Source organism: Carcharhinus amblyrhynchos, chromosome 3 (assembly GCF_965287045.1).
Source record: "Carcharhinus amblyrhynchos chromosome 3, sCarAmb.v2.hapA, whole genome shotgun sequence".
NCBI lineage: Eukaryota > Metazoa > Chordata > Chondrichthyes > Carcharhiniformes > Carcharhinidae > Carcharhinus > Carcharhinus amblyrhynchos.
Window position 1 is genome coordinate 68,906,997 of NC_137326.1, and position 14,706 is coordinate 68,921,702.

At 42.9% G+C, this 14,706-nt stretch overlaps 1 protein-coding gene across 1 annotated transcript in view; it reads left to right on the forward strand.

The window, feature by feature from the left end:
• Nucleotides 1-3,997, forward strand: part of LOC145340550 (ephrin type-B receptor 1) — a 555,098-nt gene extending 551,101 nt beyond the window's left edge. The window contains exon 17 of the mRNA XM_080185026.1: nucleotides 3,666-3,997. The gene's annotated coding sequence lies outside the window, so the exon portion shown is untranslated. The remainder of the gene's footprint in view (nucleotides 1-3,665) is intronic.
• The last annotated feature ends 10,709 nt before the right edge of the window (nucleotides 3,998-14,706 follow it).

Here is a 14,706-nt window from a genome sequence, read left to right on the forward strand (position 1 = left end):
GAATTATGGCCCGTATTTCTAATCCTCTGTCTTCCGTCTCCATTTCGTCAGTCAGAGTTTTTAGTCATCATCTCCTTTGGAACTGTTTCTGGTTCAGCCTTTCACAGTATCAGACACATTGACCTGCCTTGATCTACTTGTTAGTGATTGGACGTGGTATGTGTCTCAGGTGGAACAGACCTTACAGCATGAATCAGCCAACCCTCATATGGACACATTCAGTGTCCCAACCAGGTTTACTGCTGACCGCTATTAACCCCTGAAAGTTTACGGCGATGTTTTGTGCAATGATGAGTATACTGCTCACAGGATATAATTTTGCTGCCATTGTTACTGATGAACCAGGAGGTGCAGAGCGTGATATTGTTGGACAGGACACTCCATGGAAAGGGGGAAGAGGATTGGGAGATTGCGTGATATAAGAACATAAGAACATAAGAAATAGGAGCAGGAGTAGGCCATCTGGCCCTTCGAGCCTGCCCCGCCATTCAATAAGATCATGGCTGATCTGTCGTGGCTCAGTTCCACTTTCCCGCCCTCTCCCCATAACCCTTAATCCCCTCTCTTATCAAAAACCCATCAACCCGCTTCTTAAAAATATTTATTTTATATGACTCAGCTGATAAAAAAACAATATGATTCTTGGCTTTATAGAGGGGAGGAGTTGAGCACAAAAACAAGGAAATTATGTTAAAACTTTATAAATTATTGGGTTAGACCCCAACTGGATAATTCTTACTAATTCTGGGCACAGTAATTTTTGGGCAGATATTAAGGCCTGAGAGAGATGCAGAGGAAATTAACTAGAATAATAGGGATTAGGAAAAACAGTTTTCTGGAAAAAGTTAAAAAAATTGAGGAGAGATTTAAAGGAGATGTCCAAAATAATGAAAGATTTTATAGAATGAATAAGGGGAAACTATTTGGCAGCAAGGTTGGTAAACAGTGGATCCAGATTAAAAATAATTGAGCAGGTGGGGAGATGAGGAGAATTTTTCTTCAGCGAGCTACTGTGATCAGGAATGTGCTGCCAGAAAAGGCAGTGGAAACATACTGCACAGTCATTTACAAAAGGGAATTGGATCGATAGCTGAAACAAAGTATTTGCAAGGTTCCTGGAAAAGAGCAGAGGGGTGAGTGTAATTTGAAAGCTCTTTCAAAAGGCTGATATGGACACAATGAGGTTTTGTTTCATATTTCATTATCACTCCAACAATAACTGGTTTGAGGTCATTAATGTGGATGGGATACAGTGAATAATAAATGATGAGATGCGTTTATAATCATTTCATTAGGAGTTTTGCAGAATAAGACTGATGGTCAGATTCCTCCCCACGCTGCCCCTGCCTCTGCAGCATGTTTTCTAACAGCATTGGTCAGCAGCAGGATCTTCCAGACCCGCCAATCTCTATGGCATTTTCCGTTGCTTGCCCATCCCAGCTTTAGCGGGATGGGCAGGGAGGCCTCAGGTTAAGCAGGAGACCCCGCTAGCAGGAAGGACCACAAAATCCCATCCCAAGTCTTGCTTTACAGCTTTTACCTCTGAGTAGCTAGGCTCCTATTTCCCTGGTTGAATATTGTGTGGAGGAGGGATTAAGAATTAGGGGAGGCACAGTGGTACTCTTACTGGACTAGTAAACCAGAGACCCAAGGTAATGCTCTGGGGTACTGGGTTCAAATCCCACCATGGCAGATGGTGAAATTTAAATCTGCAAAAAGCTGGTATTAAAAGTCTAATAATGACAATAAAATTATGATGTCATTAAAGATCCATCTGGTTCACTAATGTCCTTTAGGGAAAGAAATCTGTTGTCCTTATCTGGTCTGGCCTACTTGTGACACTAGACCTACAGTAATGTGGTTGACTCTTAAAATGCCCTTGGAAATGATGACAAGGTGTGATGAAAAGGAGTGGGAGGAGGCTCATGTGGAACACAAACACCAGCATTTGGGGCCTGTTTCTGTACTGTTAATTATCTATAATGTGTTAAAACAAGCCACTCAGTTGAAGGGCAACTGGGGAAGGGCAATAAATGCCGAGCCAGCCAACATCACTCACAACCCACGAACTAATAAAAAAAATGAGAGGACTCAGATTTAAGGTGACTGGCAAAAGAGCCAAAGACGATAGGATGAAATCTTTCCTGCACAGCGGATGGTCTGGAATGCACAACATGAGAGTGTGGTGGTAGCCATTCTATGATTCCATATATAGATGCCAGTGAGATTAATTGTGTAATTGTGACATCTCACAGCTTAACTGTGGACTAAGATTTGAGAGAGTGAATAGTAATCTCACTGAGAGGGTCAGAAGCTGCAAATTATAGATCATTAACAGCACAGAAATGGGCCCCAAATGCTGGTGACTTTTGTTCCACATGAGTTTCCTCCAAACCCCTTTTTATCACACTCTATCATCATATCCCTCTATCCCTTTCTCCCTCATGTTTTAAAATTAAAACAAGATACTGCAGATGCTGGAGATCTGAAATAAAATAGCAGAAAGTGCTGGAAAAACTTCAGCAGGTCTGACATCGCCTGTGGAGAAAAAAGGAGTTAATGTTTCAGTCCAATATAAGACGACTTCTTCAGAAGAAGAGTTGCAAAGACGGATCGTAGTTGACTCGAACCATTAACTCTGTTTCTCTCTTAACAGAGGTTCCCACAGCTGCTGAACTATTTCCAGCACGTTTTGGTTTTATCCCTCAAGTACTCATTTAACTTCCCATAAATACATCAGATTTAAGATCTGGTTGTGGGAGATGAATGGATGCCTCTTCATCTCACCACTCCCAGATCGTATCAAGTTTCACCTGCTGACCATTCTCTGAGTAAATATTTTTCTTCTAAATTCTTTATTGTGTTGATTAGTGACTAATTTATATTTATGAACCACAATTTTAAACTTGACCACAAGTAGAAACATCTACATCTCTTTCAAACCCCTTCATAGTCTTACTGACCTCTATCAGCTCACCTCTGAATCTTTTCAACAGCTGGATCAATGCTCCCTGATAGTTGTACCCTCTCAGTTTCGGTATCATCCTTGTGAATGTTTTTTGCAATCCCTCCAAAAGTTTTAAGTGCTTTTTGCAATATGCTGACTTGCTCTGAGTGTCTACAAAACTTCTCTGTTTATGAATTCCATTCTGCAGAAGATATTTTCTTTATTTGAATGCTTATTTGGCTTTCTTAACTTCTGTCTTGAATCATCTGTAAATATGTAAACCTGGATCCCAATAAACCATAAAACAGCTCTACCCCATTTAGATATGTTTTCCAACGTGTATGTGGCCTTATTATTCCAACCAAAATCAACCACTTCACATTTATTTGTATTAATATTCATCAACTAGCACTACTGCAACAGGTTCACTGGTTGTTATCTCATTATTGTTTGCTAACAAATAGCATTGCCACGTATGACAGTAACTACACTTCATGCCAGCGAAATTTTATAGTCCTGCTGATGGTGGTCCCCTGCCATGGGTTTCCCTGGGACAGTAAGATCCCACTGCCAGTGAATGGCGTGCCACCTCCCGTCACAGAGAGGGATCCCATCCCGTAGCTGTAAAAATGTTTGGGATGCCCAAGGCTGCGAATGCTGTTATTATGTGCAGTGAGTTCTTTATAATGACTTTTTTGTCTTGTGTCCTTTCCTGCAGGGTAAAGGCAATACAGCCAGTGGAAGGATGTGCGGAAAGTCAGACAGGATCACCCACCCTCAGGGTGAATAGAGACCGAAATTCAAAGGCTGCAGGTTGCACCTAAACAACCTGCATCTTTTCTTGTGCCCTCATGATTTTTGAGCACTTGTTGTCCCACCTCTTGGATGTATGAAGTGTGCAGGCATGTTGCAAGCAGCACCTTGTAAATATGGAATGAAATTCTGTTAAAATATATTTTTGTTTGCTTTCCTTGTACATTTCCAGTTTGTTATTTGTGTGGAGTATGTTTAAGTTTGTAACAGTTAAGTTTCGGAAAATATTGTACTAAAATGCACTCAATAAAGATGAATTGAACTGATTAAAGACAGAACAATCCTGATTATACTTGTTTATTTGTAAAGCTGTTGTGCCTGGATCATGAAATCACAAAAGAAGAATTGGCAAAAGGAATTTTTTGTTTTATGCAGGAATTTTTTGTTTTACATAGCAATTTGTGGGCTAGAATTTTTCATTCATCAGACGCGCGCATTTGGCAAACTTGGAACCAGGCACAAAACGTGGTTCAGCCTTGGAGCGTGATTTCATGCTGGCTGGCCAGTTAATGGGTCATCAGTGTGAAACGTGCACTGGGAAACACTCTTTGCCATCGGGGGAGACAGGAAGTGGGCTGGCATTTCTACTTTGCTTTCTCAGGAGCACAGCCGCTGCGGAGCTGTCTCACAGGACTGCAGATCTGTAAAAAAATAAACTGCAATGGAAAAAATGTAAAAAGTTTCTAGGCAGCAAATTCAAACACAAACTACAGTCTCCAGATACCTTTTTTAAATTTTATTTCACGCTGGACATTTCATCCTGCCCTGGCTCAAGGTTGAAGCTAAAACGTAAAGGCTATGCGGCCAATTAGCCCACTTGTTAAATTTAAAAGCAGACAATTCATGTAAAATTGTGTTCAGTTGTCCCCTTATGGGCTACATTAGCTGCTTGACTGTTAATGGGCATGCATCCAATTTTCACGTACAACTACCAACCAAAATATTGTGTGATGACATCAGGACATGTGCCTGCCCTTGTAACATAAAATTCTGATCATGATCTGCAAGGCTTTGCCTAAAGTGAAGTGGAAACAGATTCAATAGTAACTTTCAAATGGGTACCAGATAGATACTTAGAAAGGAAAAATATGTAGGACTTTGGGGAAAACGGCAGAGATCGAATTGAATAGCTCTATCATAAAGCTTGCTGGACTGAATGACCTTCTTCTTTGCTGAATCATTTTCTATGTTGTAAATCTATGAGATTCTTGAGTCAACCTTAACTCAATCTTCATCGTAATGTCAATGGTAGATTTGGAAGTGATACTTTGTTAGGTCTGAGGAGGTCTGAGTGCAATTGGCAGAGACTAGCGGATCCGTTAATGTAAATTGTCACAGGATTGTAACCATGTGTCCCTACTGGGATCCCTCTCGCCTAACCTCACCTGTGTTGTTACGTGTTTTTGTGTGTGATGTGGGACCATTCAGGTGGACATGCTGCCTGCAGCAGAGATTCAATGCACTTGATTCCCACAGTGAGAGTCAGAGCTTGGCTTTCCTGGTGTGACCACCTCCTGGGTCTACTGCTGAAAGCTGTATTTGTTGAGTTTTTTGTTTCAAGTCAATCAATGGCAATGGAGAGGAAGCAAAGGTTTTGTTTGTCTAAAACAATTGCCTTTGCTATTGTTCCCGTATGTGTGAATTTCAGGATCCTAAAGTCCAGAATAATCTTTGTCATATTTTAATGATATCAAATAGTTAGACGATGCAGGAGGGTAGGATAAAAGCTGGAGTGAATTTAAACTCTCGGAAATTTTCACAAACCAAGCATGACCTCTCTATTGAATAAAACACATCAGCTGCATGAAGAATGGCACAAAGAACAAAGAACCGTACAGCATAGGAAATAGGCCCTTCGGCCCTCCAAGCCTGTGCCGTGCATTGGTCCAACTAGACCATTCAATTGTATCCCTCCATTCCCAGGCTGCTCATGTGCCCATCTAGGTAATTTTTAAATGATGCCAGCGTGTCTGCCTCCACCGCCCTACTTGGCAGCGCTTTCCAGGCCCCCATCACCCTCTGCATAAAAATGTCCCTCTGATATCGGAGTTATACCTCACCTCTCTCACCTTGAGCTGTGACCCCTTGTGATCGTCACCTCCGACCTGGGAAAAAACTTCCCACTGTTCACCCTATTTGAATTGTCAAAGGTTGTTGTTTAAGAGGACTTTTTAAGCAATCCTGCGACAAAGACCCAGCAAATACAGCCAGATGCAACAGTAACCTCATATCTCATGATCAAACAGAGCAAGATGGAGTAAGAAATGATCCTTTGATGTAACTTAGGAAAAAGACATTGGAAACTCCTCGCAGATTTCCAAAGATATTTATGGTTAGTTCAGAAACATCACACAGTGAACATAATTAACCTCTTCCCCATATTTCAGTTCCCTCAATTTCCAAATGGACATAAGACTGGAATAATTTCAATCTATCTGGAAAGAAGAGCGAATGGCCACTGATTTGATTTGATTTATTATTGTCACATGTATTAACATAGTGAAAAGTATTGTTTCTTGCTCACTATACGGACAAAAACATACCGTTCATAGAGAAGGAAACGAGAGATTGCAGAATGTAGTGTTAGAGTCATAGATAGGGTATAGAGAAAGATTGACTCAGTCACAGAATCATAAAATCCCTACAATGCAGAAGGAGGCCATTCAGCTCATTGAGATTGCACTGACCACAATCCCACGCAGGCCCTATTCCGGTAATCCCACATATTTACCCTGCTAATCCCCTGGCACTAGGGGCAATTTAGTATGGCCAATCAACCTAACCCACGCATCTTTGGACCGTGGGAAAAAACTGGAGCATCTGGAAAAAACCCATGCAAAAATGGGAAGAATATGCCAGCTCCACACTGATAGTGACCCGAGGTCAGAATTGAACGCAGGGTCTCCAGCGTTGGGAGGCAGCAGTACTAACCACTATGCCACCATGCTGTCCCCTTTATATTTCTTTTTGAGTTTTTTGGGGATGATTTTCAGTCATGAAGCAGAATTGAAATGTAAATGACAATTGGGTTATTTGGACTTAACTCACACCCCAATCTTTTTCTGTTCTTTTCAATGGGATGAAATGTCCATGATTGCCCATTTTACAATAATTATAGGTAAGTTCTGTGGTCTCCACTCTTCTAGGAAACTGGAGAGGGATTCTCTGGCCTTGCGACAACGTGTTTCTTGGCGGCTAAAGGCAGTGTGGTGCTGATTGGCAGTAGGATCTTCTAGTTCCACCACTGTTATTGGGATTTCCCGTTGAATCCACCCCGACACTGCTGGGAGATCCTGCTAGTGTGAATGGCCGGAAAGTTCCGGCCAGAATCTTGTTAATAAATTATAATATTAAGTGGAAAATCACAAGCAAATTTATTGTTATTTTGTGTCCACTTAAAAAAGGTAGATAATAAGTCATTCACGTTCTGCGTGAGCTATTCCCTGAGCTCTCCTTTGAAAACATTGTGGTGTAATTATTTCCAAACCATCATAAATATAATCCATGGCATTGGTTTTCAACTCCAAAGATAGCCTTGTTGTTACTCTTTCACATCACAGGTTACTGTGATAAACTGAGATACATCACAACATAATAAATCAGTAATCTGGATCTATCTGGATGCACATATGAAGTCTCTCAAATCCAGAAGGGTCAGTAAGAGCTTATTCTTCTTAGGTAGTCCCTCAGGATTGAGGATCCTTCTACACTGATGGGCTCCGTGATTCCTGTCTAAGTCCAATGCACCATCTGCAGTCTCTGTTACCTACAGGGTAGTTTGTTCCTGGAGGGTCAGTTGTTTGGAGGATTAATCATGCTTTATGCACACTTTGGGTGGAATTTTCCCATAATTTGTCAGAGTGTCAGGGTCGACCTGAAAACCAGCATTTAAGAACATAAGAACATAAGAAATAGGAGCAAGAGTAGGCCATCCAGCCTTTCGAGCCTGTCCCGCCATTCAATAAGATCATGGCTGATCTGTCGTGTCTCTGTTCCACATTCCCGCCCTCTCCCCATAACCCTTAATCCCCTCGCTTATCAAAAACCCATCAACCCACGTCTTAAAAATATTTAGCGAGGCAGCCTCCACCACCTCAACGGGCAAAGAATTCCAGAGATTCACCACCCTTTGAGTGAAGAAGTTCCTCCTCAACTCCGTTCTAAACCACCCCCCCCTTTATCTTGAGGCTGTGCCCCCTAGTCCTACTGTCCTTTCTGAGCGGGAAGAGTCTTTCCACCTCTATCCTATCCATCCCATTCATCATCTTATATGTCTCAATGAGATCTCCCCTCATTCTTCTAAACTCTAATGAGTACAAGCCTAGTTTATGCAGCCTCTCCTCATAGCTCAACCCCCTCAACTCCGGTATCAGCCTAGTAAACCTCCTCTGCACTCCCTCCAAGGCCAAAATATCCTTGCGTAAGTACGGCGCCCAAAACTGCACACAGTACTCCAGCTGCGGCCTCACCAATGCCCTATACAGCTACAGCAAGACCTCCCTACTTTTATATTCAATCCCCCTCGCTATGAAGGCCAGCATCCCATTAGCCTTCCTGACCACCTGCTGCACCTGCAGGCTGGGTTTTTACGACTCATGCACAAGGACCCCGAGGTCCCTCTGCACCATCGCCTGCTGCAGCTTTTCGCCAAGTAAGTAATAGTCCTTCCTACCATTATTCCTACCAAAGTGTACCACCTCGCACTTGCCAACATTGAAATTCCATTTGCCATTTCCTGGCCCATTCGCCCAGCCTATCTAGATCCTTCTGCAGACTCTCCACACCCTCCGCGCAATTTGCCGTTCCACCAATCTTGGTGTCATCAGCAAATTTCGACACCATACACTCGGTTCCCTCCTCCAGATCATCTATATAAATGGTAAATAGCTGAGGCCCCAGCACCGACCCCTGGGGCACTCCACTAGTCACCAACCGCCAATCCGAATAGCACCCATTGACCCCCACTCTCTGCCTCCTACTTGACAACCAATCCTCTATCCACGCTAACACCCTACCCCCAACTCCATGTCCCCTGACCTTCTGCAATAACCTCTTGTGAGGTACCTTGTCAAACGCCTTCTGAAAATCACGAAACACCACATCCACCAGCTCTCCTCTATCCACCGCCCTAGACACATCCTCATAGAACTCCAATAAATTCGTCAGACACGACTTCCCCTTAACGAAACCGTGCTGCGTCTGCTCTATCAAACAATTCCCCTCAAGATGCCTCGCTATTTCCTCCTTGATGACAGATTCTAACATTTTACCTACAACAGACGTTAAACTAACCGGCCTATAATTCCCTGCCTTTTGCCTGGCACCCTTCTTAAATAACGGCGTAACATTAGCCGCTTTCCAATCTTCCGGCCCTTCCCCGGAATCCAGCGAAGTCTGGAAAATAACCACCAAGGCATCCATTATCACCTCCGCAATTTCTTTCAGAACCCTCGGATGCATTCCATCCGGTCCTGGTGACATGTCCACAATCAGTCCCTCCAGTCTGTCGAGCACTGCCTCTCTAGTAACAATAATGTCATTGAGACCCTCCAGTCCTACCACCTTTCCATCGCTAACACCTGGCAAATTATTCACGTCTTCCTCCGTGAAGACTGAAAGAAAAAAGTTATTCAAGACCTCAGCCATTTCCCCATCCCCTACCACTAAGTCCCCCCCTCATCCTCTAAGGGTCCAACGCTCACCCTAGCCAGCCTCTTCCTTTTTATATATTTATAAAAACTCTTGCTATCCTTTTTTATATTAAGTGCTAGCCCAGTTTCATAGTTTCTCCTACCCTTCTTTATCAACTTCTTTGTCAATCTTTGTTGACATTTAAACCTCTCCCAATCCTCTTCTCGCCCATTACGCTTAGCTACTCTAAACGCCTCCGCTTTTAATTTAACACTTTCCTTCACCTCCTTCGTTATCCACGGCTTATTACCTCTCCTCCTACGGTCCTTTTTAACCATCGGAATAAATTTCTGCCGAGCACCAAGAAAGATATAGAACATAGAACATAGAACAAAGGGGAAGTCGTGTCTGACGAATTTATTGGAGTTCTGTGAGGATGTGTCTAGGGCGGTGGATAGAGGAGATCTCCTTAAAGATCCTCCACTGCTCCTCAGCAGACCTACCTTCCAACGTGCTCCCCCAGTCAACATTCGCCAATTCTTCTCTCATCCTACCGTACTCCCCTCTGTTCAAACAAAGGACGCGTGTCCGGGAACCCACTTTCTCCTCCTCCATCTGCACCAGAAACTCCACCATATAATGATCACTCTCCCCAAGAGAATCCTTCACCGCAAGGTCCCTAATTCTACCCGCCTCATTACATAACACCAGATCCAAGATAGCTCGCTCCCTCGTCGGCTCCAACACACACTGTTCAAGGAAACTATCCCGGCAGCATTCCAAGAACTCCTCCTCGAGCCCACCGTGTCCAACATGGGTCGACCAATCAATATGCAGATTGAAATCTCCCATAATTACGACCGTTCCATTCCTGCACGCCGCACTTATTTGCGCGTTAACAGCCCGCCCCACCTTAAGAGACTGTTACCATCTTTGCTTTCTAGAACAGAATAAGAGTTTTAATATGGAGATGAAACTGTGGCGTGGTTACCTCAGCTTCGGAGAATTTGGCTGTTTCACAACTCTTCCTAATTTTACTTCGGAAAAGGAAACGGATGAGAAGATTGTTGAAGACTTCAAATCGCACCTTCGGAACATCCAAAAATAATTTCAGCAGTATTTCCCAGAAACAGAGATAGGATATGATTGGCTCAGAAATTTATTCGCAAACGTAGGCCTCATTGAAGAGTTCAGTTTTAAGCTTGCATCAAAGAGGGTAAGCAGTCTTCTGGAGCTTGCACTGAAGACAGGTCACTGAAAAAACATTTGACAGACTTTTGACTCCACGTATGCTCCAAGCATCACTGATGCATACTCTGAATGTATCTTTAAGGAAATTACATTTTTTAGTGTAACACTACCAGAAAGAAAATGAGTCATGCAGTCCAGTTTTAGTTGCATTTTTGCCTTTGAGCAGAACGCAGCTCCGCTGCTGAAGACTTCCAACTTTCAGTCCATGTGTATCTTTTCTCATGTGTTTAATCTCAAGAAATGAATCCACAATGTGTTTACCAATCCCTTGTGAATGATTGGTGCTTTCTGTCATGAGAAAATCACGATACGAGCACCTCCTGCCATTCCCAACAACATACAACTGTGAGATTAGATTTTCAATACATGAGCGGCTAAAGACGGTGAGGAACCGACTGAACTTTGAGCCCAGCATTAGACTGAAACTCTCCAGCTCGAAGCAGACATCACCTCGTTGGTGCCTCATCAAGCAACCACACTATTCCTTTCATTAATTATGTTGAGATCTTTTGTGATGAAAAGGGAAAGTGGCTGGGGTAGGATTGGGATGTGTTCTGTGAGACGCTTTGCCCAAGTATTTCAGAGACACAAAAGTTTAAGAAGCACTGTAATACAGTGGTCTCTTCTATGTATATTTCTTCATAACTGTACCACTACAGATGACGTTAAAGATACCTCAAGATCTGCATCACCATTTTAATACTGTAAAGTACAGGCCATCCTTCTGCATGCCTGTATAATTACAGGTTAGTTTCCTATAGTCTTGTAGTGAAACTACAAAGTTGCCATATTCGTAGAAGCCCAGAGGTACTTCTCTGTACCTGGCATTCTTCTGTATTGATGTACCATTATAGATCACCCTGCTACATTCTTGTAAGATGTACCATTGGTACCATTAATAATCAAACTTCACATACCTGTAATACTCTTCTGCATATCTATTGCATTGCTGATTACCCTTCTAAGTATCTGCAGCATTTGTAAAACCTCTACAGTGCAGAAGAAGGCCGTTCAGCCCATCAAGTCTGCACCGACTCTCCAAAAGAGCATTCTACCAATCCCCCTCTCCCCACCACCTTTCCCCATCCCTGTATCCCCATGTATTTACCATGCAGAGAGGATATGATTAAAATAGAAAAAGTGCAGAAAAGATTTACTAGGATGCTCCCACGACTTGCAGGTTTGGGTTATAAGGAGAGTCTGGATAGAGTGGGACTTTTTTCTCTGGAGTGTAGGAGGCTGAGGGGTGATCTCATAGAGGTCTATAAAATAATGAGGAGCACAAATCAGTTAGAGGGTCAACATCTTTTCCCAAAAGTAGGGGAGCCTAAAACTAGAAGTCATAGGTTTAAGGTGAGAGGAGAGAGATACAAAAGTGTCCAGAGGGGCAATTTTTTCACACAGAGGATGGTGAGTGTCTGGAACAAGCTGCCAGATGTAGTAATAAAGGCGGGTACAATGTTGTCTTTTAAAAAGCATTTAAAACTTACATGGATAAGATGGATATAGAGGGATATGGGCTAAATACGGGCAATTGGGATTAGTTTAGGGGTTTAAAAAAAGGGCGGCATGGACAAGTTGGACCGAAAGACCTGTTTCTATGCTGTAAACCTCTATGACTCTATGACTTTATGACTAATCCATCTAAACTACATGTTCCTGGACATTATGGGGCAATTTAGCATGCACAATCTACCTAACCTGCACATCCTTGGACAGTGGGAGGAACACAGTAAGAAGTCTCACGACACCAGCTTAAAGTCCAATAAGTTTATTTGGTAGCATAAGCCACTAACATTTGGAGCTTTGCCCTTTCATCAGGTGAGTGGGAGTTCTATTCACAAACAGGGCATATAAAGACACAAACTGAATTTACAAAATAATGGTTCAAATGCGAGTCTTTACAGGTAATCAAGTCTTAAATGTACAGACAATGTGAGTGAAGAGAGGGTTAAGCACGGTTAAAGAGATGTGTATTGTCTCCCGGCAGGACAGTTCGTGAGATTTTGCAAGCCCAGGCAAGTCATGGGGGTTACAGATAGTGTGACGTGAACCCAAGATCATGGGTTGAGGCCATCCTCACGTGTGCGGAACTTGGCTATCAATCTCTGCTCAGCGACTTTGCGTTGTTGTGTGTCATGAAGGCAGCCTTGGAGAATGCTTACCCGAAGATCAGAGGCCGAATGCCTATCACCACTGAAGTGTTCCCCAACGGAAAGAGAACACTCTTGTCTGGTGATTGTCGAGCAGTGTTCATTCATCCGTTCTCATAGCGTCTGCGTGGTCTCTCCAATGTACCATGCCCTTTCCTGCAGCATATCAGGTAGACAACATTGGCCGAGTTGCAAGTGTATGAACCTTGCACCTGGTGGGAGGAAATCAGAGCAGCAGAAGAAACTCACGCGGACACAGGACGAATGTGCAAACTCCACACAGTCACTCATTAGAATTAAATCCAGGTCCCTGGTTCTGTGAGGCCACCATGCTAATTATTGGAGTACTACACATCAATCTTCAACATATCTGCAACACTAGGTAAGGTAAGGTAAAGTCGCCATAGTCCTAGATGACCATAGGTCACCCTTATCTTTGAGGGAGAGAACTGACTGGTGGCGATTTTAACCTGAGGATCACCATGTTTCAGGGCAACGTTGAAAAAGTGGGGCCTTCATGAATAATCTCAACTGATTGGGGAATTGAACCTGTGCTATTGGCATCGCTATGTATCCAAACAAGCTGCCCAACCAACTGAGGTTTTTTTGTTGAAGTTTTTTGTCTTGTATTTATCAGGGCACTTTACAAAAATACAAATGCCAGGAAAAACTTTATATTGTATGAGAGAGAGTGCTGATTGGTTAGCAAGTGAGTTTTGATTAGTAGAGGCACTGCCATGCAGAATGCACCAGCTGAAGGTTTTTTTTAAATTCCAGGCTGCTTGGTGTATTTGTGCATATTGTGGATTCAGTCACAGGAAACATCTTCCAGATGAGGCATTCAGCTGAGGCCCATCGTCCCTCTCAGGTGGACACAAAAGATCCTATGGCCATTGTTCTGAAGAATTCAGAGCAGCATGGCCTGATGGCACAGTGGTTAGCACTGCTGCCTCATAGTGCAGGAACCCAGGTTCATTTCCCGCTTCGGGTGACTGTCTCTGTGGAGTTTGCACATTCTCTCCATGTCTGCATGGGTTCCGTGCTCCGGTTTCCTCCCACAGTTCAAAACTGTGCAGGTTAGATTGATTGGCTATGCTAAATTGTCTCTTAGTGTCCCAATATGTGTAGGTGAGCGGGGTTAGCAAGGTAAATGCCTGGGGTTGCAGGGACAGAGTCAGTGCAGACTTGATGGGCCAAATGGCCTCCATCTTCACTGTGAAAAGATGGAAATTCTCTCTACCATAGGGGGGCCAATATTTCTTTCACAGCCCTTCTATATATCCATTGTTCTGCAGATCAACCTCTTGTATACCTGTAGTACTGTTGATTACCCTTCTACTTAGCTGTACTACACCAGTAGATACACACATCTGGAAGTTTGACTGTTTCCCTATTTCAATACAAGTTACATTGATGCATTGCTGTAGTGCTACATGACATTTACTTTCCTGGAGAACTACAAATTGCACTTGTATATGGCTGCATTAATACAACTCTGTATATATTTGTAACATTGCAGGAGTAGCATTGGTAGCAAGAGAAGTGAAAAAGCCTCACAGCAACAGTCGTTTAACATCAAATTGTGTTTTTATTTTCTGATATTTGGTGTGCTGACATTAGCGGTATTTCAGGGAATTCCAGCCCCGGACTAGTGTTCTATAATTGGAAATAGGGTCAGGACAATTTCTAGATGTAGTTCATTAGATTGTGTCAAATCCTATGTACAGCTGATCCCACTGAAGAGAGTAGCTGTGTTTTTGCTATAAATATTGCTGTGCTGAAAGCCAATAAAATATACAGTCATCCTTTATCGAAGCAACTCCACTCAAAGCCTGGAACAAACTGAAATTATTGAGAAGGGCCATATTACTTTGTGTGGACAGAATATATGTCTACTTGTCTAGATAATCT